Below are 26,383 nucleotides of genomic sequence, written 5' to 3'. Positions count from 1 at the left end.
AGCTGGGCCTCCGCCATCTTCCGTGCCCAGCGTCTCAGGTTCTCTCACCGTTTGCGACAGTGGGTGCTCCACCTGCCATAGATCCCCAGGGTCCGCATGTTCTTGGCGATGGCACGCCATATACCCTTTTTCTGAAGGACGCTGACTTGCAGGGAAATAAACACAGAAAAAGATATCAGCCATTCCGTCCGGCCTGTTACCCTCATGGCCCACCATATCCCTCAAACCCCCTTATGCACAGACATTGCCCAGCATACATGCAGCACGCTCTCCAGGACCCTTTCACCAACCCCCCTTACACGAGGCCCTCACACACAGCAATCCATGCATTCATGCCCCATGCATCGTGCTCACAGTGTACTCACCTGTTGGTCTGAAGGCCCATACAGCATTCGGTACTGGGGTAGGACCCTATCCACCAGTCTCTCCAACTTGGCAGCGGTGAAGGCAGGGGCCCTTTCCCCAGTGACTCGAGCCATGGCCGGTTCCAGACACAGGTCACAGCAGCACTTGCAGTGTAGGTCCTCTCCTGTTGATGGTCAGGTAGCAAGTGAGAGAACAGATAGAAAATGGCGGTCACGTCCACGGCGGTGCGTACCTTCACCGCCAACGTACATCATCATTGGCCACTGTAACCCATAGGGCCCAATGACAACCAATGAGGAGTTGCACGGCGGTACTCGACCACCTCCTGCAATGGTGCACAACATCAGCGGAATTACCTAATTTCCACCTGTCCATCCACACAGGACAGGCAGATGCCATTTTAGTGGGGGGCAGGCCATGGCACCTAACTGCATCACAGTACACACAGGCACCATTTGGCCCTATCCAACAACATACTGTTTCAGTCACAATATGCAATGCAGTGTACATTTTGGAAATGTGGAACAGACCAGCCACTCCCTGTTTTGCCCCCTAGATTACAACCGCTGCAGATGAGTAGGAGATGGAGACATCCCCCTATGTACCGACCACTGGTGGACTTGGCAACAATGGAGGACAGGCACATTATCCTCACCTACAGACTTGATAGGGCCACAATCACGGAGCTGTGTGCCCAATTGGAGACATACCTGATATCTGCTATCCGTCACCCCACTGGGATCCCCCCTCTTGTGCAAGTCCTATCTGTGCTCCATTTCTCGGCAACTGGTTCTTTCCAAGTGACAGTGGGCTTGGCAGCAGGAATGTCACAGCCAATGTTCTCAATAGTGCTGACCAAAGTGTTGTGTGCCCTGAGTAAACACATGCGCAGCTACATTGTTTTCACCCAGGTTGAGGATTTGGCCATGGTGAAAGCTGACTTCTATGTAATGGAACATATGCCCAACATTATTGGGGCTATTGATGGTACACATATTGCATTTGTCCACCCAGGGAAATAAACAGGTTTGCAGAAATCAAAAGAGTTTTCACTCGAATGTGCAGACAGTGTGCCTGGCGGACCAGTACATCTCCCATGTCAATGCAAAGTATCCTGGGTCTGTGCATGATGCCTTTATCCTGAGGAATAGCAGCATCCTATATATGATGGCTCAACTCCAGAGGTACCAGGTGTAGCTAATAAGTGACCCCATGATTCCCACCCAGTATATGCTGGTGTATAGGTATGGTGTCAGCCCTAAGGGTTAGTGTTGGGATAACAGGTATCCCTCAATATTTGCAGGTAATTCTGGTTACCCCAACCTTTGATGGCTACTGACCCCTGTGAGGAATCCCAGTACAAAGGCAGAGGAACATTACAATGAGGCACATGGGCAAACAAGAAGAAGAATCAAGAGGACATTTGGCCTCCTGAAAGGCCAGGTGTCCGTGCCTCCATCTAACAGGTGGTTCCCTGTGCTACTCACCCAAGAAGGTCTGCCAGATCATCGTGGCATGCTGTATGTTGCACAACCTTGCCTTGAGACGCCAGGTGCCTTTTCTGCAGGAGGATGAGACTAGAGAGGGGCGTGTGGCAGCAGTGGACCCTGTGGACAGTGAAGAAGAGGAGGCAAAGGATGAGGATGAGGATGAGGATGAGGACAACAGTACTTCCAGTGACACACAGGTAGGACACTGCAACTTCACCTTCCATTGATAGTTTTGTGTTGGACATTGTACATGCCAAGCTGTTTTTCACACTACCATGGCCACTTACTGAACCCCTCGGCATCTCTATTTGCAGATATCTGTGCCCCACTCTGGCTCCTGGTGTGTTGACTGCAGCCAACTACAGGTCATACCTATGTATACATTACTGTACAGTTGAATGGCAATGTTGACAGCTTGTTAAATGAATACATAGTTCAATCAATTGACACACTCCATACTTGTAGTTTTACCAAGGGTGTTTATTTAGGTGCTAATAAGTGGAGGGGTATGTGTAATGGGCTGGGTTGCTGATGGAGGAAAGTCCAGGATAGAGTCCAGTCTATGTGGATCACAGCTGCATTGTCCAAGGGGGCATAGGAATTGGAGCAATAGCAGTTCAAGGTTGACAGGGTGACAAAGTGGGACACAAGGGTGACATTCTGGAGAGTCTTATTTCCTGGCGGGGGTCTTGGCAATGTTCTCTGGCTTCTGGATCACAAGGACCGTTTGCGGGGTGGTTCCCCTTCTGCAGGGGGAGGGGTGCTGCTGGCCTGTTGATCCTGTGGCGGAGCCTACTGTCCACTAGCGGCATCAGAGGTGGAGGGCTTTTCATCGGTGTGGCTAGTGTCAGGGGCCAGTTGGTGTGTCACTGCCTCCCTCATCGTGTGGGCCATGTCTGCCAGCACCCCTGCAATTGTGACCAGTGTGTGTGTACGTCCCTCAGGTCCTCCCTGCTCCCTAGGTACTGTCCCTCCTGCAGCCGCTGGGTCTCCTGCAACTTGGCCTAGGAATGGTGGTATGCTCCCAGGATGTTGGTGAGTGCCTTGTGGAGAGTCCATTCCCTGGGCCTGTCCTCCCCCTGTCGCATCGCAGTCCTCCCAGCATCCCTGTTGTCCTGTGCCTCTGTCCCCTGAACCGTGTACCTGTCAGGTGCTAGCCGGCGCCTACAGGGCCGATCGGGAGATTGTAGTCATTAAGGACTACACTTCCCATGAAGCCCAGCGCGGTAGAGATCGCGTAAAAGTCGGCGCACCCTGGAAAGGGTGTGCGTTATTTGTGCTAATGAGGCAGGTCGGAGCCTCAACGAAGTAGGAGCGGACGGCGTTCCCCAGGGGGGAATTCATCGGCGGCCCGAAAAGAGGAATGAGATTCAGCATGGCCCCCTCCTGGAAACTGACCTTTTACCGGTAGAAGGAGTTCCGAGCTGCTCCTCCTTTCGAATTCCGAGTACTAAGAAGGTGGTAAGCAGCAAGCTTGCTACTTGCCGGAGGCTATCGCCTTTCTTTATTCCTGCATTCCTTACGGCCAGGTTGGGGGTGACTGTCATAAATTGGAGCACTTTACCTTTGAGGTACCATAATAAAGGAACGGCGATCTTATGAGACATAGGGCCTGATTCTAACTTTGGAGGACGGTGTTAAACCGTCCCAAAAGTGGCGGATATACCACCTACCGTATTACGAGTTCCATAGGATATAATGGACTCGTAATACGGTAGGTGGTATATCCGCCACTTTTGGGACGGTTTAACACCGTCCTCCAAAGTTAGAATCAGGCCCATAATCTTTTGGCTTTTTTTTGGCGGCGATTCAGAATGAGATTTACTGTTTGCAGGATTCCAAACAGCCGGGACAAATAATTCTTGTCAACATTCACTGAGATATGAACGAAGTACTTCTTCAAATATACGTGACATTAACGAAAGGCTTAGTGGGTTAACTGAATCATAGGAAGAAGTACAAAATAGATTTTCTTCACCTTATTCTTTCTCCTCATGTTCGTTTCGTTATACGTTCTGTAGTATTGTTTAGGAGGAAGGGCGGTGAGACCCTTAGGTGATTATTAGTGGCCGTAGGTGGCTGGGGGCATCCATTGGTGATGCTGATGGAACATAGTCAGGCTTTGGACTAGTTCTGCCCTTATGAGTTATGGGCAGTCCAGGTCGTTTTGGTTTTAGTGAGACCTTATGAGAATAGACAGACAATGTGATAATTAACACTGTGTATTTTTCTTTACAGTTATCCCGTCCCTGCTGATCCTTCCCCTTCCTTCCCTCGCTTGATTACTCCAATGCACTGTGGGTTTTTTTATCAGTGACTTGGTGGTGTCAGGAGGTGGACCTTGTTTGCATCACACCGAGTCTGAGGAGTACCTACACCGTGACAGAATAACGCACCCACGAATAATACTCCTCCTGCTCGGTGTAATGCAAAGATGGCATCTATGGATGATGTCTTACAGGCGTTAGTGTTAGTGCAGCAAGAGTTGGCAGATTCTAGGGTGGAGGCAGCGGCACTAAGGGACAAGGTAGAAAGGCTTACTAGGAATCCCTTCGATGCCTCAGCATCTACACCGCAGATAACCGTGAACGTCTCCCCTCCAATTCCTTTGGCCAGTCCGGAACGGTTTTCAGGGGACCCCAGGAAAGTTCAGGCCTTTTTAACGCAGTTGTCTCTCCAATTCTCATGTAGACCGGCGTCTTTTCCCTCTAACCTTTCCAGGGTAATGTTCGCTATTTCTTATCTCTCGGGAGATGCAGCCAACTGGGCAGTGCCGTTAGTTAGAAACGATGACCCATTATTATCGGATTGGAATGCCTTTCGGTCGGCCTTTGAGAAGGTGTTTGATCACAGAACAACCACCTTTAGTGCTGATAGAGAATTGCTGGAACTGAGACAGGGGAGGTCTGACCTGGTTACCTATCTTACCACCTTCAATAGACTGGTAGCGGAATCAGAGTGGCCAGAGGAGAAGAGAATGTCTCTCTATTATCAAGGATTAAGAGACGACATGAAGGATATCCTAGCCCAAATAGATCCACAGCCTTCCACGTGTACTGAACTTGTGAATCTTACCTTGAGATTGAATCATCGGCTAGCAGAGAGAAGGGGAGAGCGTAGAGCGGGTGATAGGCGGCCGGTCATTCCAGAAAGAGAGGGGCGACCAGTTCCTAATTCCCCTGATTTATGCGGGGAACCTATGGAAGTGGGAGCCGTTAGGGCACCTCTGTCAAAGGCCGAAAAAGAGAGTAGGAGGGTACAGGGGTTGTGCATGTATTGCGGCAGGAAGGGTCATTATGTGAGAGAATGTCCCCAAAAACCAAGAAAAAGGTTCTCCTACTCCCCCACTCAAAAGGCCGCGGTGACGTCAGGGAAGATATCAGAGAAAGAGGATTTGCCCTTTATAGAACCCCTATCAGGGTTCCGGTTGACTTCTTTGACCCTCTTGCCACCAGAAGAAAAGGCGTCACACCTGTTGTTATCCGTAGAGCTGGTGTCCCAAGATCGAAACCATCCTGTATGTGCAATGATAGACTCAGGAGCCACGGGAAATTTCATAGATGAAGGGGTGGTTAAGAGACTGGGACTTCTGAGAATTCCAAGAAAGAACCCCGAAATTGTGTTGGCAGTTGACGGTACACCACTGAAGTCTGGACCCCTTACTGAACAAACTGAGGATGTGGGGTTGGTTTTCAGTGGAGTATCTCCGGCTCGCAGAGAAATAATCAGGCTAGATATAATAGAGGCTCCTCAGTATGAAATAATTTTGGGAATGCCCTGGCTAAGAAAGAGCAATCCTGTTATCGATTGGCAAGCCAAGACGGTTAGTTTTCAGTCCGTGAGGAGTGAGAAAGTCGGTTCCTTATATGATAACCCCCCCGCGTTAGCGTTGGCTCAAGGGTTACAGTTGGCCACAGTGGTGGAGAAAGCGGTGATATTGCCCTCTGTTTACGCCAAGTTCAAGGATTTGTTCGACGAAGGTCAGGCGGAGACATTGCCACCCCATCGTATATACGATTGCAAGATAGATTTGATTCCGGGAGCACTCCTTCCTTCTTGTAGGGTATATGCTCTATCAGACCCAGAAACCAAACATTTGCGAAGATATCTGGACCGTTTCCTGGAAATCGGGTTCATTAGACCATCTTGTTCTCCGGCAGCTTCTCCACTCTTTTTCATAGCTAAAGCGAATAAAGAGTTGAGAACCTGCATCGATTATAGAATGCTGAACAAGAACACGATAAGGAATAGATACCCTCTTCCCCTCATTCCGGTGTTATTGGAACAGGTGAAAGAGGCAACTATCTATACAAGGTTAGATCTGAAAGGGGCTTACCATCTGGTCAGAATCCGTGAAGGGGATGAATGGAAGACGGCGTTTAAGACCCGTTATGGCCTGTTTGAATACTTGGTAATGCCGTTCGGGTTGTGTAACGCCCCGGCGGCTTTCCAATACTTTTTGAACGATGTTCTCAAAGAATACGTAGATCACTTTGTGATCGTCTATATAGATGACATATTGGTGTATTCTACCTCCTTAGAGCGGCACATGGAACATGTTTCCCTAGTACTCCAAGCATTGCAACAGCACCATCTTTATTGCAAACTGAGCAAATGCGAGTTCCATGTACAGAAGGTTGAGTTCTTGGGGGTGGATTTAAGCCCGGAAGGGTTCTGCATGTCGACAAGAAAAATACAGGCGGTTCAAGAGTGGCCAGTGCCCACTAGTGTGAGAGACGTGCAATGCTTCCTGGGGTTTTCTAATTACTATAGAAGATTCATCTGTTATTTTTCCCACATTGTGTCACCTATAACAAGGTTGCTAAGAAAGGGAGTGTCTTTTGTTTGGTCAGAAGAGGCAGAGGAGGCCTTCTGCTTCTTAAAACAGGCCTTCTGCTCAGCGCCTATACTCCAGCATCCACAGCCAGAAGTACCTTTTATAGTCGAAGCAGATGCCTCGGATATAGCCATTGGGGCTGTGTTATCCCAAAGAAACAAGACCTCAGGACAGCTTCATCCGGTGGCGTTTTTATCTAAGAAGCTATCTGCTGCGGAACTCAATTATACGGTGGCAGAAAAAGAACTACTAGCCATCAAGAAGGCATTTCAGGAATGGAGACACCATCTCTGGGGGGCCCAACACCCGGTCACGGTATATACTGATCACCGAAACCTGCAGTATATGAAGGAGGCTAGACAGCTTACCCAGCGGCAAATGAGGTGGATGCTGTTCTTTTCAGAATATGAGTTTGTAGTAACCTTCCGTCCGGGGGTCGACAATCGCAAGGCAGATTCACTGTCTAGACAAAGGGACGCGAGGAACGTCACTTCAAGACCTGATGAAGCAATCATCCAACCGGAAAAAGTGCTTTGTGCCCTTCATATATCTCACTTCCTAGAAAAGGTCTCTAAGCATAAGTCTGCTGCTCAGTGGAAGGAGTGGGCCGAAGTAAGTCAGGACCGTACCCTTAAGCACGGAATACCGTTGCAAGGTAATCGTTTGTATTTACCAACACCTGAACTTCGAATGCAAGCCTTCAATTGGTGTCATGATGCGGTAACAGCTGGTCATCCGGGGTACACCAAAACTGCGCAAATAGTGCAACGACATTTCAGGTGGAAAGGTTGGGCTAAGGACGTTGCGACATGGGTAGCTCGGTGTGAGATATGTGCTCGATCCAAGGGAGAAAACGCGAAGAGCCAGGGCAAGCTGATGCCTTTGCCCACTCCGGAAAAACCATGGCAAACCATCAGCGTGGATTTTGTGGTAGGATTGCCAATGGATCAGGGGTACAATGCTATCATGGTGGTAATCGATAGTCTTACCAAGATGGGTCACTTTCTCCCTTGTAGAAACCTACCTACAGCAAGTCAGACCGCCCATCTAATTCTGTCTCAAGTGGTGCGGTTACATGGTTTACCAAGAACCATTATTTCAGACAGAGGCCCCCAGTTCGTTGCTAGGTTTTGGCGCATGTGGTGCAAGGTTCTGCACATTGAATCCGCCCTATCCACCAGTTTTCACCCACAAACCGATGGCCAGACGGAGCGTCTCAACCAAACCCTGAAGAAATATCTGAGGTGCTATGCAAAAGACGCGCAGGAATCGTGGGTGTCATTGCTATGGCTGGCCGAACTATCGTACAACAATGCTTGGCATAGCTCGATAAGGGAGTCTCCTTTTCGTGCTAACACAGGGTTCCACGCGGAGATGTTGCCCATAATCATACCTCGGGAAGTCACGGATCAACCTACTGTCCATGCTATGGTTAAGAACCTACAATCCATGCAAAAGAAAATACGATTTAATTTGGATAAAGCCAAGGAACAGTATAAGAAATGGGGTGATGTACATCGGCGTGAGGGGCCGGTGTACCAGCCAGGGGACCGAGTGTGGCTTTCCACCAAGTATATACGTTTTAAGATGCGTAGCATCTTTCATCCTCGTTACATTGGTCCTTATGAGGTGGTACGCAAGATAAACCCTGTGGCTTACCGTCTCAACTTACCTGCTTCCTTAAGAATCCATCCGGTGTTTCATTGCAGCCTTTTGAAGCCAGCTCTGTCCGCGACCCGGCGGGCGGTGCCTCCGGTGGTTAGAGACGGACAGCTGGAGTATGAGGTGCGCAAAGTGTTGGATTCCAAACTACGGGGGGGTAAGTTATGGTACTTGGTGTCGTGGAAAGGGTATGAGGCCGAGGAGGATTCATGGGAGCCGGAAGGCAATGTTCATGCCCCTAGGGCGGTGCAACGGTTTCATGCTTGTCATCCCACTAAACCTGGCCCTAGGAGGCGCTTTGGAGGTGGGCGTACTGTCAGGTGCTAGCCGGCGCCTACAGGGCCGATCGGGAGATTGTAGTCATTAAGAACTACACTTCCCATGAAGCCCAGCGCGGTAGAGATCGCGTAAAAGTCGGCGCACCCTGGAAAGGGTGTGCGTTATTTGTGCTAATGAGGCAGGTCGGAGCCTCAACGAAGTAGGAGCGGACGGCGTTCCCCAGGGGGGAATTCATCGGCGGCCCGAAAAGAGGAATGAGATTCAGCATGGCCCCCTCCTGGAAACTGACCTTTTACCGGTAGAAGGAGTTCGAGCTGCTCCTCCTTTCGAATTCCGAGTACTAAGAAGGTGGTAAGCAGCAAGCTTGCTACTTGCCGGAGGCTATCGCCTTTCTTTATTCCTGCATTCCTTACGGCCAGGTTGGGGGTGACTGTCATAAATTGGAGCACTTTACCTTTGAGGTACCATAATAAAGGAACGGCGATCTTATGAGACATAGGGCCTGATTCTAACTTTGGAGGACGGTGTTAAACCGTCCCAAAAGTGGCGGATATACCACCTACCGTATTACGAGTTCCATAGGATATAATGGACTCGTAATACGGTAGGTGGTATATCCGCCACTTTTGGGACGGTTTAACACCGTCCTCCAAAGTTAGAATCAGGCCCATAATCTTTTGGCTTTTTTTTGGCGGCGATTCAGAATGAGATTTACTGTTTGCAGGATTCCAAACAGCCGGGACAAATAATTCTTGTCAACATTCACTGAGATATGAACGAAGTACTTCTTCAAATATACGTGACATTAACGAAAGGCTTAGTGGGTTAACTGAATCATAGGAAGAAGTACAAAATAGATTTTCTTCACCTTATTCTTTCTCCTCATGTTCGTTTCGTTATACGTTCTGTAGTATTGTTTAGGAGGAAGGGCGGTGAGACCCTTAGGTGATTATTAGTGGCCGTAGGTGGCTGGGGGCATCCATTGGTGATGCTGATGGAACATAGTCAGGCTTTGGACTAGTTCTGCCCTTATGAGTTATGGGCAGTCCAGGTCGTTTTGGTTTTAGTGAGACCTTATGAGAATAGACAGACAATGTGATAATTAACACTGTGTATTTTTCTTTACAGTTATCCCGTCCCTGCTGATCCTTCCCCTTCCTTCCCTCGCTTGATTACTCCAATGCACTGTGGGTTTTTTTATCAGTGACTTGGTGGTGTCAGGAGGTGGACCTTGTTTGCATCACACCGAGTCTGAGGAGTACCTACACCGTGACAGTACCCACTGCCACTGACCCCAGGTCCTTGATTGTCCTGTGTTTGTGGGGTGTCCTGGGGACCCTGTAGTGGTGGACATACTGCTGATTGATGTGTCCTGGGGACAGAGGTATGGGCCCGAGGGTGGGTGCTGTGGTGGTATTTCCTGATGGGGGAGTCTCTGTGGTGGTATGGAACTGTGCCTGGGTAACCGACTGTCCAGAGGTCCCTGATGGGCCAGGTTGGTCATCCAGATCCAGGCGTCCAGAGCTGCTGTCATCACTGTGGGCCTCTTCTGGGGGGGACTGGGTGTAGCTGGCACCTCCTCTCCGGTGACGTTGGATGGTGGACCTGTGGGGATGTAATAGCAGTGTTATTGTTTCTGCGTGTGACATCTTGTGCATCGGTGTGTTGCCCTGTATGGTTGTTATTGCCCTGGCAGCTTTGCCTTGTGTGAATAGTGATTTGGTGGGCTAGGTGATGGTCTCTAGTGTGCATGCTTTGGTGATAGTTGTCCATGTAGGTCTGTGATGGGTGTCCATGCATTGGTGTTGCATGCAGGGCTTGGTTTTGGGAGGGGTGGGTTGTGATGGTGGGGTGTGTGTGAGGTGGTGAAGTGATGGGAGTAAAGGTGAGGGTGGGGTATGTGATGGCATGCAGGTAGGGGGATAAAAGTAGTAAAGAGTTGACTTACCAGAGTCCAGTCCTCCTGCTACTCCTGCCAGGCCCTTAGGATGCAGTATTGCCAAGACTTGCTCCTCCCATGTTGTTAGTAGTGGAAGAGGAGGTGGGGTCCACCACCAGTCCTCTGTACAGCTATCTGGTGTCTTGCTACCACGGAACGTACCTTCCCCCGTAGGCAGTTCCACCTCTTCCTGATGTCATCCCTTGTTCTGGGGTGCTGTCCCATGGCGTTGACCCTGTCCACGATTCTCTGCCATAGCTCCATCTTCCTAGCAATGGATGTCTGCTGCACCTCTGACCCGAATAGCTGTGGCTCTACCCTGATGATTTCCTCTACCATTACCCTTAGCTCCTCCTCTGAGAACCTGGGGTGTCTTTGTGGTGCCATGGGTGTAGTGTGAGTGGTGTGTGTGAGGGTGTGTGGGGTGATGTGTTGTGGTGTGTGCTGTAAGGTGCGTGGATGGTGTATGGGTAATGGTGTTTTGTGGATCTGGTTCTGTGGGTGCTCTTGGTCTGACTCAGTTGTCAATATTTTTGGGTCGTAAGGGGTTGTGGGTAGTGTGGGTGTGTGCTTTATAGTGGTGTGGGTGTGGTGTGTGTATGCGTCTCAGGTGTGTGTTATTCAGATTGACCAATGTGGTGTTTTTTTGTATGTGTGTATGTATTTTGAGCGCAGTGGTATGTACCGTCAGTGGTTTACTGTCCGCCGGGATGATTCGTGGGTCATAATGCGTCTTGTTGGCGTAACGGTGTGGGTTTTGGTACCACCAGTTTATCACTGACCTTTGGGCTGGCGGACTTGTGTGTGTGGCTGTATAGTGACGGATTGCTATGTATGTCAATATATGGGTATGTTGGCGGCAGTTGGCATGGCGGTAAGCGGGACTTACGGCCAATATCATAATGAGGGCCTATATCTTTTATGACACCATTGATAATATCAATGCACCATTTTCAATTAAATTATAGAGAAGAAAACTTTGCATGGCGTTGGCACACATTATAGATACTTTAAGGCACAAGATGTAGTTATCAGTAATAACTATATCTAGTGAATTTCAATGATTTCGTATATTTAAAACTTTATATTGACATTGAAATTGCCACCTAACTATTAAATTTACTTGAACCTTTTTGAAAATATATACATATTTTTACTTTAAAACCCCAGGGCACCCCCAAGCTACTGATTTCATAAACTAATAATCTATAGGCCTTTGCTGTATGTGAAAAACTGAAATAATCAGCTGAAAGTCACAAGGGTAATAAATAAATGTAAAAACTCATGTTTCCCTTTCAGAGTGTGTCTACAAAAATCTGTAAGTCATTCCTAAAGGAGCCTTTTAAATGGGGCCTAATTCTTCAGCTATTTTCAGGGTGTTAGTGTGATTTATAAACACAAATATATTTTTTACAAATGCAAACCACTTCTTCACTTTTGCAATAATTGTTTTTGTTTCATATTTTTTCACATTTAAAAGGATTTAGTCAAAGAAAGAATCTACGGGAAGCTACATGGGATTGGAGTTCCCGGTTGATAATGCCATACAGGTTTGTGAACATCTAACACATTGCACACTTGTAAGTACCTCATAAACTTGTGTCCGGCCTGCCCCTTCTCATCTTGGAAAAGTTTCGACATATATCCTTGTTAGAGGCAGGAACAAATCCCATTCCAAGGTAGGAGGGATGTAGAACAACCCCCCAAAAATTATGGTAAGGTAAAGTACTTCTACATTGAAATAAAGATTTTCCATTTAAGAGAAAATGCACGTGTATTTAAGCTTACATTCTCCTTTTTTATTTTTGTTATTGATAGCTGTACATAACTTAATACACTAAAATTGAAGAGAAATGGGTTGTTAACATCACACATCACTAATGTGCAGCAGGGCCTGGTGACATTTGAAAGTGGTGAGGTGTAAAAGTTGGGTATGAATTTCATGTAGTGAGTGAAGCCTTCAAGCTTAATGGGCAACCGTGGGGTCCAAGGTGAGTCCTCCTCCCAAGAGAAAATTAAAGAAAGATTGACAAATGATGCATTTGAAAGCAAATGGATTCATTGAGAAATCAAGATTTATAAAGTAGTGGGACCGTATAGTCTTGAAATACTGAACACATTAAAAACAGCCCCACATCTTTCTGCATTAATACTTTCAACAGTTTATTCAATGTACAAATTGCACGGTGTGACAACTTCAGGTCCATCAAAGTGTGTGCTTGCCCAGTGTCTTGCACTGCGTGAAGCATCAACTTTGGAAGAACATGCTCTAACCTGGCATCAGAGAGCACCTGCAGCTGTTGGCTGCAATCAGTCATACAGAAATATGGGAAGACGGAACATTAAGTGGGTTGAAAAAAGTAAAGGCTCTCTAAAAGGGAACATGAAAAATAAATTTCAGTGCTTCCCATAGTGTGCCACCCGGCCTGTATTTTGGTTTCTCTCTAACATGTTATTACATCCAGAAATACAACACAACTGATATACCCCTAAAACCTGTCAGTACTATTGGCTTAGTCAATGGTTGTTAGCTGTTTAAGATAATTGAGTAACAACGATTAGTTATAAGCATTTAGCATTGGAAATGTTTAAATTCTAAAATTGTGAGAATGAATTAAATATTATTGAGGCCTATGGAAGAGTATGGCATTAAGTTATGTGTGCTTTACATTAGAGATGTATGCCCTTTTTCTGTTCACATCTCATCTATCTGCACATTTTCAACCTCCTCTCTTTCCTCTTCAGCACCCTCTTTTCCCTCTCCCCTGAATGCACTCCCTTGAATCTCCCTTATTTTACCACCCTAAATTTACACTGCACTCATTCAAATTTAAGCACTTTATTTCATTTTGCTTTTGTCTTATAAATATTTTGACCTCTACGCACCCCTTCACACATATTTACACTTAATTTAATTTGAAACTGGAATACATGACTATTGTTCTGTGTGCTCTGCAGAGAGACCAACCCACTGTCAGGCACTTTGCTATGCCTTCAGCCTCAGCACCAGCACTCTGAATCAAAGCCCCTCATAAACACCTGGCACAAGTCAAAGTATGAACTATGCAAGAGTAATACAGTGCATAGAAACACAGTATGATGAAACAGTAAATCAATTTTGCAAGGGAACAAGAAACCTGCTTGTCTTTTAGAACAGATTCACGAGGAACAAATATAGCAGCTCCACTTCTAAAGGAGCCAGTGATCTGCAGCTAGGGCCTGGGGTGTACCAAAGGAGGAGGTTAGTGTGACAAGGGGTCTCAGTACAATAAAAATAGCAAAAGATTAGCATTATAACACTTACAATTATCGAACACAAGGCACTAAATCACACATGCATGCATCCACTCCTACTGCGTGGTGAATGGGGACAGGGTGGGATCTATGCCTGTTAATGACATAAGGGTGTCGTCACTCAGGGATGAAGCCTCTGATGCCCAAAATCATAATGCTAAAAGCGTCAGGGGCCGATAGTGGATACTGCCATACTCCACAAGGAAATGAAGGGCTTTAGAGCAGACAGCCTGCATTATGTGCCACAGTGTAGCCAATATTGCCACCCTCCTTTTAACATGGAGGCAATGATGGTCAATAATCAAGTGTTCTCGAAATAGAGCTTGTCGTCTGCATCTACTCCGATTTCGACAGACAGTTGTTTAGTGGCAACCATTGTGGTTTTCAGATTGAATATGTTGATCCAAACGGTTGCAGTCTAAGAATTTGTGACAACGCTCTCATGATGGGGGCTATAATTGTCATATTATAATATTTGCCCTTGTGAACTCTGAATTGACTACAAATGATTTTGATGTATTTTGGATATCAACATGCATAGAATTTGACTAATATAAAAAAAAAATGCGATATGGAAAATGTGCCCATTTCAGTGGCCGTCATTGATCACGAAGTGTCATTATTAAATGCATAAAAATATGAATTGAAGTGACTTCATTTAGGTTATCGTAGTAATGTGTTATATTAATGATTTGCATTATGTATTTGCTTTATTAATTATAGGCCATAAGTTAGCGAAGTTTGGGCCTAGTTTGCATAGCCACACATTAAGCTGCACTGTTTAATAAAATTGTGGGAATATATGTCTAGAGAAATCAATTCATGTATTATTTTCACTGCGTTGACCAAATGTTAGCAGATGTCTATAACTTTCTCATGAGAACTGCCTTCTAGAATATCTTGTATTAGTAATTGCTACATTATATTGTTTGATGCGTGAGACAGCGATGTTCCCAGGTGCTAACAATGGATGCACTGACTGGAATTCAGATGGATACAAAATTGTTATTTGACGAGCCTGACGGTGGGAACAGGAGAAGAGGAGCCAATCATCGGCATGTGAAAGACAGTTTAGTTATATCTTAGATTTGAAGTTTTATCCTTATTGAACTAATAGATTCTTTGACCAATGACAACGTGGGAAGTTCATTAGACAATTTTAACTTAGCCTGACTGCACAGAGGAGAGGTGTGCTCATTCTATTCCATCTGAGGAGCTGAACAGTTCCTAATGATCAATTTCTATCTGTTAGACTTGGCATCCTTGGCATGGTCTCCCCTAATGTTTTGCCACTGTTTCCCAGGTTGTTGACGTGTTCCAGACTATGATTTTGCTGTTTTTGTTACTCAGGGCACTTTACCACTGCTATCCAGTGCTAAAGTGCAAGTGCTCCTATGTAAAATGTGTGTGCAATTGGATTTCCATGATTGGCATATTTGATTCACTGGTAAGTCCCTAGTATAGTGCACCAGAGGTGCACAGGGCCTGTAAATCAAATGCTACTAATGGGCCTGCAGCACTGGTTATGCCACCCACATTATTAGCTCTGTAAACATGGCTCAGACCTGCCACTGCAGTGTCTGTGTGTGCAGTTCTAAACTGCCAATTCGGCTTGGCAAGTGTACCCACCTGTCAGGCCTAAACCTTCTCTTTTCTTACATGTAAGACACCCCTAAGGTAGGCACTAGGTAGCCCCATGAGCAGGGTGCAGTGTATGGTTAAGGTAGGACATATACTAATGTGTTTTATATGTCCTGACAGTGAAATACTGCCAAGTTTGTTTTTTACTGTTGCAAGGCTATCTCTCTCATAGGTTAACATAGGGACTACCGTTAAATATGATTAAAGCGTAGATCCCCTTTGGGTGCACATAGACAAGTGTAATTTGGGGTCTCCAAACTCACAATTTAAAAATACATTTTTTATTACAATTGGTTTTGAGACTGTGTGTTTGAAAATGCCACTTTTAGAAAGTAGGCATTTTCTTTCTTAAACCATTCTGTGACTCTGCCTATTTGTGGATTTCCTGTCTGGGTTAGTTTGACAGTTGGACTGTTTGCACCCCTCTCTAGACAGTGACACAAAGGGAGCTGGGGTGTAGCCTTCATATCCTGATGAGCCATCTGTGCTAGGAGGGAGGGGAGGAGTGGTTACTCACACCTGAAAGGGCTGTGCCTGCCCTCACACAATGCAGTCTCCAACCCCCTGGTATGTATCTGGGGCCTGGCCTGGGCAAGGCAGGTTCTCACAAACAAGACAGACTTTTATTTGAAGTAGGCCATAGGGAGCCCATGCCAAGGCTTCTGTAGGACTGCCATTGCATCCTGCGTGAAATGGTGCATGCACCCTTTCACAGCCATTTTCACTGCTCCAGGTCACTTATAATCTATATGTCAGGCCTTCCAACCCTGAAGGCTGGGTGCACCCCTGCACTAGTAGAGGTGACCCCACATCATCCAGGACCATTTTCTCAGACTTCTTGAGTGCAGGGACACCATTTTATGTGTGCACTGGACATAGGTCAATACCTATGGCCAACTTCACAATGGTAACTCCGAATATGGCCATGTGAGGTGTCTAACACCTGGGAATTGTACCCCAATATAGTACTGGTTTTACAGTTCCATGCACTCTGGGGGCTCCAAGTGGACCCCAGTAGTACCATACCAGCCTTCTGAGGTTTTCCAGGCAGTCCCAGCTTCTGCCACCTCACAGCCAGGTTTCTGCCCTCCTGTTTCTCAAGCAGCTTGAGCCCAGAAAGGCAGAACAAAGCATTTCCTTTGGGAGAGTGGTGTTTACACCTTCTCCCTTTGGAAATATGTGTTACAGGCATGGGAGGGGTAGTCTTCCAGAGCCTCTGGAAATGCTTTGAAGGGCACAGATGGTGCCCTCTTGCATAATCCAGTCTACATCAGTTCAGGACCCGCAGTCCCTGATCTGGTATGAAACTGGACAAAGGAAAGGGGATTGACCACTCCCCTGTCCATCACTACCCCAGGGGTGGTGCCCAGAGCTCCCCCAGATAGTCTCTGGGTTTTACCATCTTGGATTCCAAGGTGGTGGGCAACTCTGGGAGCATTTGGGTGGCCAGTGCCAGCAGGTGACTTCAGAGCCCTCCCCTGATAGGTGCTTACCTGTGTAGCTAGCCAATCCCCCTTTCAGGGCTATTTAGGGTCTCTCCTTTGGGTGTTTTCTCAGAATTGGATTGCAAGACTCCAGCAGGAATCCTCTGCGTCCTTTACTTCTTCTACCGACGGAACTGCATCTGGACCCTCAAGGAACTCTACAAACTGCAACAAAGAAGCAAAGACGACTTCTGCAACATTGTATCTTTAGCTCCTCCCAGCAACTGCAACTGTTTCCAGGTTGTGCATCCTCTGAGGATTGCCTGTCTTCAGGCTGCACCAGGAGAACTGAAGGAGTCTCCCGTGGAGTGACAGAGTCACTTCCCAGCTTCAGAAGGCACCCCTCTGCAGCGACGACCGGTGGCGTGGGTCCTGTCTCCTGATAAGCGTGATCCAGCAACACATGTGGTGGACTAAGGTGACCCCGACAGTCCTAAGGTCCACCTGTCCAACTTTGGTGGAGATAAGAGCTTGCTTCCCCATGCAAGACAGTACCCCCATGCACCGCATGATTTGCAGATGCCAAGTCTTGTGTGCGACCTTCCGTGAAGTTCTTCATGAACAGCACAGCTTAGGCCTCTAGCACTCCATCTTGCGACGCACAGCTTCCTGAGTGGTTCTCCGGTGGCGTGGGATCCCTTTGTGTCGTGCTGCATGAGCCTCCATTTGCACTTTCTTTGTCCCCATGCTGTGGGACTCCTGTGCATGCTGCCTAGTCTTCTGAGGGCTCTCTGAGTTGCTGAGAGCCTCCTCTGTCTCTCCTTCCTGGTTAGAGGCTGCTAGGTCCCTCCTGGTCCCGAGCAGCGCCATTTTCTGCTAACCGCAAGCTTTGAGTGTGCCAAGGTTTGTTGGCAGAATCCAGTGACATAAACCAGACTGCAATCATCCATAAGGCGTGGGACATCTTCTGCACCAACTAGGAACCCGTATCTGTCTTCTTGGGTGCATAACTGACTTTGTCTTCCCACTGGTGGTTCTTTTGCACCTTCATCTGTGTTAGTCAGGGCTCCTGTTCTCCCTGGATTCTTCAGTGCTTCTGGTTCTTGCATAATCGTATATCACAACTTCTTGTGTGTTTTAGGAAACTTACTGTGATTTACTCCTGTTTTCCTGGGCTCTGGGGTGGGTTCTATTACTTACCTTTGTTGTTTTCTTACACTCACAGCGCCCCTTTACGCACTACACTTGCCTAAGTAGGAAACCGACTTTTGCATTCCACTATTTTAGTATACAGTTTGTGTTCCCACAGGCCTATTGTAACTTATTGTGATTTTCACTATTTGCACAGTTTTTTGTCTTAACAGCAATTTCTGTATTCTAGTGTATATACTGTGTATATTACTTACCTCATAAGGGGGTATTGTCTCTAAGATATGTTGGCATTGTGTCACAAAAAAGAAAGTACTGTTATTTTTGTAACACTGAGGCCCGTATTTATACTCCGTTTGCGCCGAATTAGCGTCGTTTTTTTCGACGCAAATTCGGCGCAAAACTAACGCCATATTTATACTTTGGCGTTAGACGCGTCTAGCGCCAAAGTATGGGCAAATAGCGTAATTTTTTGCGTGAACGCCTTCCTTGCGTTAATGAAATGCAAGGAAGGCGTTCCCGTCTAAAAAAATGACGGCGACGCAAATGCGTCGTATTTATACTCCCGGGCAAAAATCACGCCCGGGAGTTGGCGGGTCAAAAAACCCCGCATTTGCGCCACTATTTAACGCCTGGGTCAGGGTAGGCGTTAAGGGGCCTGTGGGCTCAAAATGAGCCCACAGGTGCCCTCCCCTGCCCCCAGGGACCCCCCCTGCCCACCCCAGGAGGACACCCAAGGATGGAGGGACCCACCCCAGGGACATTCAGGTAAGTTCAGGTAAGTATAATTTTTTATGTTTTTTTATTTTTTTTGGTGGCATAGGGGGGCCTTATTTGTGCCCCCCTACATGCCACTATGCCCAATGACCATTCCCAGGGGACATAAGTCCCCTGGGCATGGCCATTGGGCAAGGGGGCATGACTCCTGTCTTTACTAAGACAGGAGTCATTTAAATGGCGTCTGGGCGTCGAAAAAAATGGCGCAAATCGGGTTGAGGCGATTTTTTTGCCTCAACCTGACTTGCCCCATTTTAAGACGCCCTAACGCCATTTTCCCCGTACGCCGGCGCTGCCTGGTCTACGTGGGTTTTTTCCACGCACACCAGGCAGCGCCGGTCTGCTAGCGCCGGCTAACGCCATTCCATAAATACGGCGCCCGCATGGCGCTTCAGAATGGCGTTAGACGGCGCTAAATTTTTTTACGCTAAACTGCGTTAGCGCAGTTTAGCGTCAAAAAGTATAAATATGGGCCTGAGTATTTTCTTTCATGTGTGTGAGTACTATGCGACTACTGTGGTATTACAAGAGCTTTGCATCTCTCCTAGATAAGCCTTAGCTGCTCAGCTATAGCTACCTCCAGACAGCCCTGGTTTCTAGACGCTAACTATATGTCACTAATAAGGGATAACTGGACCTGGTATAAGGTGGAAGTACATTTGGTACCCACTACAAACCAGGCCAGCCTCCTACAGATAGCAACTTCAACTGAAATTTGAGAGAAGAATGAGAAAAGCTGAGAAGACATGGGTAGAGGCTAGATGGGATATGAGCATACATTTTTGGAGAACTGAGACTTTACAGGGAATTAAGCTGTTTCCGGGAATTGCACAAGAGAACGGGAACAAGTCTTTAACATGTGATGAAGAGTCAGATGATGATGAGTTATTTTGCAGTTATCGAGAAATCATCCCCCACCATGTGCAGCACATGAGAGGAGCGCAAGTACCAGTGTAGACCCTACAGCCAGGTACACGTTAAAGTGTTCACAATACTTCAATGAATTCAATGGCCAAATCCCACATTTGGATAGTCCCAGAATTTACCCAGATGTACCTATTGTTGATACCGCAACAGACTTAGTAGTGCGAACAGGACAAGTTTACCAGAAGCCGACTTTGGTCCAGATAGAGTCAACCCCGAATTTGATGTCCCTGATACAGACACAGACAATCCTGTGGTACACCCCCATAATAGGATCACAGGCAGAAATGTCTGCGCTGATGAGTCAGAATACAGGAGCAAAGAACCCACGAGACCCAAATGCCCAATCAATTCCAGATGCAGTGTCCGTACCAGTTACTATAAGTCCAGTCATACTGTTGTTCACCCAGGGAAGTAGTGAGCACAGTGAGCAGAAAACCATGAATCCAAGTATAGAAAGGGAGAGTGTTTGTAATGGGGTATTTGTTTGGCAGTCAGGTTACCCCCGTCCAAGCAAGGCACCTCACTCTAGTCAGGGTTAAAGAGAATCACCCTCAGCTTACCCCCGCTCACCTCCTTGGTAGCTTGGCACGAGCAGGCAGGCTTAACTTCAGAGTGCTAGGTATAAAGTATTTGTACCAACTCACACAGTAACTCAATGAAAACACTACAAAATGACACAACACAGGTTTAGAAAAATGGAAAATATTTATCTCAACTAAACAAGGCCAAACCGACATAAATCCACCATACACAAGTCAAGTTATTAATTTAAATGAAAAACGTGTCTTCATGTTCTTTTAAACACAATGCTAATTCTGTTAGCGTGAAAATGTACCTGGGTCGCGTCACAATAACCCGCACGGGCGAGTGTGCAACAAAAAACGTAAGCGGTGCATCGATTTCCCACCAGCAAGCGAGGTTGTGCGTTGTTTCTCCTTCACCGGTCCCATCGGCATGCGTTGTTTCTTTCCCCGCAGGAGAGAGATGCGTCGATCCGGACAAAACACCTCCGGTCCGGGTAGGCTTGCGTTGTTTTTCCGCACCCAGCGATGTTGCATCGTAGCAGCCTCCGTCATCGATGCCGAGCATCGTTTCTCCAGCCACGTGCATCAATTTCACAGCCGTGCTGCAAATGCTGCGTCGATTTCAGCCGCGGAGCCAGCGGCTCGTTGTTTCTTTAGCCGCTCTCAGAGGTTGCATTGGAAATTTCCCTGCACGGCGATCTGTATGGTGGATTTCCAACCTTGGTCCACCAGCTTCACCTGTCAAGGCCCCAGGAACTGGATAGGGCACCACTTGGCAGGGCAGGAGTCTCAGCAGAGGCTCCAGGTGCTGGAAGAGAGTCTTTGCTGTCCCTGAGACTTCAACAACAGGAGACAAGCTCAGTTTCAAGCCTTTGGAGAGTCCTTAACAAGCAGGAAGGCACACAAAGTCCAGTCGTTGTCCTCTTGCACAGGCAGAAGTAGCACCTGCAGGATAGCTCTAGGCAGAGGTTCCTCTTGGTTTCCAGAAGTGATCTAAAGTCTGTGGTTTTGGGTGCCCTTCTTATACCCATTTTGCCCTTTGAAATAGGCTTACTTCAAAGAAAAGTCTCTCCTGTTTGTGAAATCCTGTCTTGCCCAGGCCAGGCCCCAGACACACACCAAGGGGTTGTAGACTGCATTGTGTGAGGGCAGGCACAGCCCTTTCAGGTGTGAGTGACGAGTCCTCCCCTGCTTCCTAGCACAGAACAGTTGGCTCATCAGGATATGCAGGCTACACCCCAGCTCCCTTTGTGACACTGCGTAGAGAGAGGTGCAAACAGCCCAACTGTCAAACTGACCCAGACAGGGAATCCACAAACAGGCAGAGTCATAGAATGGTTTAAGCAAGAAAATGCTAACTTTCTAAAAGTGGCATTTTCAAACACACAATCTCAAAATCAACTTTACTAAAAGATGTATTTCTAAATTGTGAGCTCAGAGACCCCAAACTCCACATGTCTATCCGCTCCCAAAGGGAATCTACACTTTAATGATATTTTAAGGTAGCCCCCATGTTAACCTATGAGAGGGATAGGCCTTGCAACAGTAAAAAAACGAATTTAGTAGTATTTCACGGTTAGGACATATAAAACACATTAGTATATGTCCTACCTTAAACATACACTGCACCCTGCCCATGGGGCTACCTAGCGGCTACCATAGGGGTGTCTTACATGTAAGAAAAGGGAAGTGTTAGGCCTAGCAAGTGGGTGCACTTGCCAAGTTGAACTGGCAGTTTAAAACTGCACACACAGACACTGCAGTGGCAGGTCTGAGCCATGTTTACAGAGCTACTATTGTGGGTGGCACAACCAGTGCTGCAGGTGCACTAGTAGCATTTGATTTACAGGCCCTAGGCACCTCTAGTGCACTGTACTAGGGACTTACCAGTAAATCAAATATGCCAATCATGGATGAACCAATTACATACACATTTTGTATAGGAGCACTTGCACTTTAGCACTGGATAGCAGTGGTATAGTGCCCAGAGGAACAAAAACAGCAAAAACAGCGTCCAGCACACATCAACAATCTGGGAAACAGAGGCAAAATGTTAAGGAAGATCACGCCAAGGATGAAAAGTCTAACAGAGAGATTTAACAGAAAAGCATGAATGATAACTCCCATGAGACCGACTTTTGATGGAAGAGGTCTGTTAATTGATTTAAGTCCTTTCAGGACTCATCCAAAAAGTGAGGTGAGATCATACATCAGTCCTAATCCAAGCCTGGTGACACCAGAAACCCAGAGCCAAACATTACAGCACGTGCCAGGTATAAGCCATAACAACCTTTCATTACAAGGTTTCACAGCTCAGCAGTTAACTGATTGGTTGGGGAAGTAGAGCAGCACACAAGGAGATTCTAGAGGAATAAGTGCCCTAAATTTGACCAGACTTAGATTAGTGACCGAAGATCTAATTGAGGGAGCGATGGGGTTGGACAGGATCAACACATTCAGAGAAGATAAGCTGTGTTACTTGCACAAGGAATAGTACATCAGAAATAAGCAGACTTATCAGAGAAATATGACATAGAAATTGAGAGAACAAAGTACTTGAAGAGGAGCTACAGGTTAGATTTTGACTCAAAGGATTTTGAGAACATGAGAGTCCTGGGAATGAAAATTCACATTAGTGAATTAATTCAGAGCATTCCAACATGGGGTGCATTATATAAATGGGAAGGCAGATGGGTGAAGAAAAGAGACAAGAAGAAAAAGGATTCTGTGAATCTTAATGCAAATGTGCAGCAAGTTGAGGAGTCAGTAAAAATCCTACCAATGAGAGAGTTTGCCTGAGGGAATTTTGTCCATGCCCTTGGAGCAGAAGTGACATACTGTCATTAACAAATGATTATCCCAGATTGAGAAAGAAGCCAGTAGAGTGGTAACAGCAAACACACATAGGTTTGTGAAACTTGCAAAATGCCTGTGGGAGGATGTGAACATTGGCCAGCAAAAGAACCTCAGAGAGATCTAGTAACAGGTTCACCATCCCCTGGTGTACTAAAATATTTTCTATAAGGTGATTGCATTTTTGTAAATGAGAATTTCACCCAAGAACATTGATTGGCAGAGAATAGACAGGACAGGAGAGATTATTACAGGCATTCAAACATTACAGTGGCATAAAAACAATTGAGCCGAAATACATGAGTAATTTCGTGTTCAGATTTGTTGAAGGATTGAGACCCATAATTAGCCAGATGATTAAGAGCCATTTGATTGTTTGGCAAGTGAAGCCAATTGATGAAGTATTGCAGTATGCAAAGTACTATTGTAATGAGATTGAGTTATAGCAGAGAAAGTTGAAAGAAAAGGCAATGGTGATGCAGATTAAAGTGGCACAGACAGGAATGTAGGGAAGTTTTCCGCAGCAGTGGGTAAACATGTGGTCGCAGAACCAAGCGAAAGGTAGAGGTCGTGGCGGAACCGGAAATGTGAACCGTAGTCCTGATTTGAATACTGTGGTTGTTCAGAATGATGTGCAAGGGATGAAAAGATTATTGACATGTCACGCTTGGTTAGGACTCGGACATTGGAAACAGGAGTGTCCGATGTTAGGTCAGGAAGGTGTTGTTCAGCAAACCAACAAAATCAATTATTTTCCAAATATGAGAGGAGCGAGAATGAGAGGACACAATCCAAATTACTTGCTCAAATGATGGAAATGTCATTCAGACAAATAGTGATAATGAAGATGTCTTGTCCCCAGAACATGACGATAATGCAGTGAATGAGGAGTACCTTTTGATTAGTTTCTTTCCAGTCTTCACAGTTAGAGATCTTCCTTCTGACTTACAGGGAACAGTTAAAATGAAAGTGTGGGATTTTACAGGAAAAGACATTGGTCTAATCAAAGGAGTTGAGCCAGTTAAGGTCTCAGTCAAGCCAGATGCGATTTTTCCCCAGATTCCTCAATACCACATGACACAAGAGGCGGTTGAAGGAATAGCACCCCTAATTGCAGAATTTGTTTGAAAAAGGTCGGAGCAGCCCATATAATTCACCGACAATGGGTTTGCAGAAGCCATGTGGGAAATTTTGAATTGTTTAGGATTTGAGGAAAGTAAATGACATTGTTTTTAAGTGTTGTCCCAGTGATATTGTTTCAGATCCCATGTGATGCTGAATTGTTCATGTTAGTGGACCTGTCACAAGCATTCTTTTCGGTACCTCTTCATGAGGATAGTCAATTCCTTTTCTGTTTTAAATTTTTGGATCAATTGTACTGTTGGTGTAGAATTCCACAAGGGTTTTCAGAGTCACCGTCCATTTTCAGCCAGATCCTGAAAAAGAACTTGGAGTCATTGAAAATGCCTTTCCAATCGAGGTTAGTTAATTTGTTAATTGCATCAAAGACAAGAGAGGCATGCAAGTATGATGCTATTGCCTTGATGAATCACTTTGGGAAGGATGAGGATAAAGTGTCCCCCAGCTAAGTTGCAGTACTGTCAGAAAGAAGTGAAATATTTGGGTCCCCTAATTGAAAAGAACTAGGAAAATCTCCAGAGAAAGAGTCACAGCCATATTACAGATGAATCTCCCAGCAACCCAGAGAGATGTTAGGATGTTTTTGGGAATGGTGAGCCGGTGGATTCCCCTACGTTTCAGTAATTTCAAAGCCAATGCAAAAACTGACACACAAAGAAGTTACTGATCCCCTAGTGTTGGACGAAGCCTGTATGAAAGCCTTTACTGAGTTGAGAGAAAGCTTGTGCAAAGCCCCGGCTTTGGAAATGCCTGACTACACAAAACCCCTCATGGTGTTCTGTCATGAGCATGATGCATGTTCTTTGTCTGTCCTGACTCAAGTCCATGGTGGTGTAAACCGCCCAGTAGCATATTTTTCAGCTACTTTAGACCCAGTTGCAGCAGCTTTACCAGCCTGTCTGCGGTCAGTCGCTGCAGTTGGACTGAGCCTCGCTCAGAGTGCGAGCATTGTGATGGGACATCCTTTAACTGTCATGGTCCCTCACTTCCCTTAAGTTTTACTCACCAGAACAAAGACTCAGCATGTGACAAATGCCAGGCTGACATGCTAAGAGACTGTCATCCTGGGTTTCCCTAATGTAATGCTAAAAAGGTGTGCAGTGCTTCCTTGCTTCCAAAAGAGAATATTGGAGTTGACAAATTGAAAGAAGTTGAACATGGCTGTCTGGAAGTAACTGATTTATGCACAACACCAAGACCTGACATTCGAGATACTCGATTGGAAAAAAATGAGCAAATTATTTTTGTTGATGGTTCCTGTTTAAGAGACAACATGGGAACACTGAGAGCAGGATATGCAATGTGCACAATTTTGGGTATACTTGAAGTGTCCTGGCTTCGAGGAGTGTATTCTGCACTAGTGGCGGAGTTGGTAGCCCTTACTAGAGCATGCCATGTTTCTGAACAGCTCAAAGTTACCATTTGTACTGACTGCCAGTACTGATTTGGAATAGTCCACAACTTTGGCCAGATGTGGTCACAGAGAGGTTTCCTGACCTCTTCTGTTTCACCGGTTAGAAATGGTGAAATAATCCAGGGGAAATGGATATGCGTATCAAGTCGCAAGGTTTTGCACATTGAACTGTATATCATTCAAAGAGAGGTGCAGACTGTTATGTGAAGAAGAAATGTGCCCAAATTATGCATTGGATGTTATAGATACCTTGAAAGAATTGAAACACTACAGGATAATGTTGACAAAGATGAGAAAAAGAATTGGGTAAAGCTAAAATGTGTTCAACGTGAAGATGACATCTGGGTGTCCGGGGAGGGACAAGTGGACCTGCCTAATAGTTTGTTGACTCAAATGGCTAGATATTATCATGGTCAAGCTTGTGGAACAGCTGAATGGTACCTTTAAATGAACAATGGCAAAAATGTGTGCGTCCAGGTATCTGAAATGGCCTGACACACTGCTGTTAGTTCTGATGACTATGAGAACATACCCAACAGGAAAACAGGACTGTTGCGTTATGAAATCCTCATGGGCAGAGCAATGAGTTTGCCAGTGGTTCCTGCCAATGCTCTTGTGAACATAACAGATGATATGGTGTTGGACTACTGCAAAGGTCTACCTGATG

This window comes from Pleurodeles waltl, chromosome 1_1 (assembly GCF_031143425.1).
Source record: "Pleurodeles waltl isolate 20211129_DDA chromosome 1_1, aPleWal1.hap1.20221129, whole genome shotgun sequence".
Classification (NCBI taxonomy): Eukaryota; Metazoa; Chordata; class Amphibia; order Caudata; family Salamandridae; genus Pleurodeles; species Pleurodeles waltl.
The sequence above is the reverse complement of the archived record's forward strand: the minus strand, read 5'-3'. Positions refer to the sequence as shown.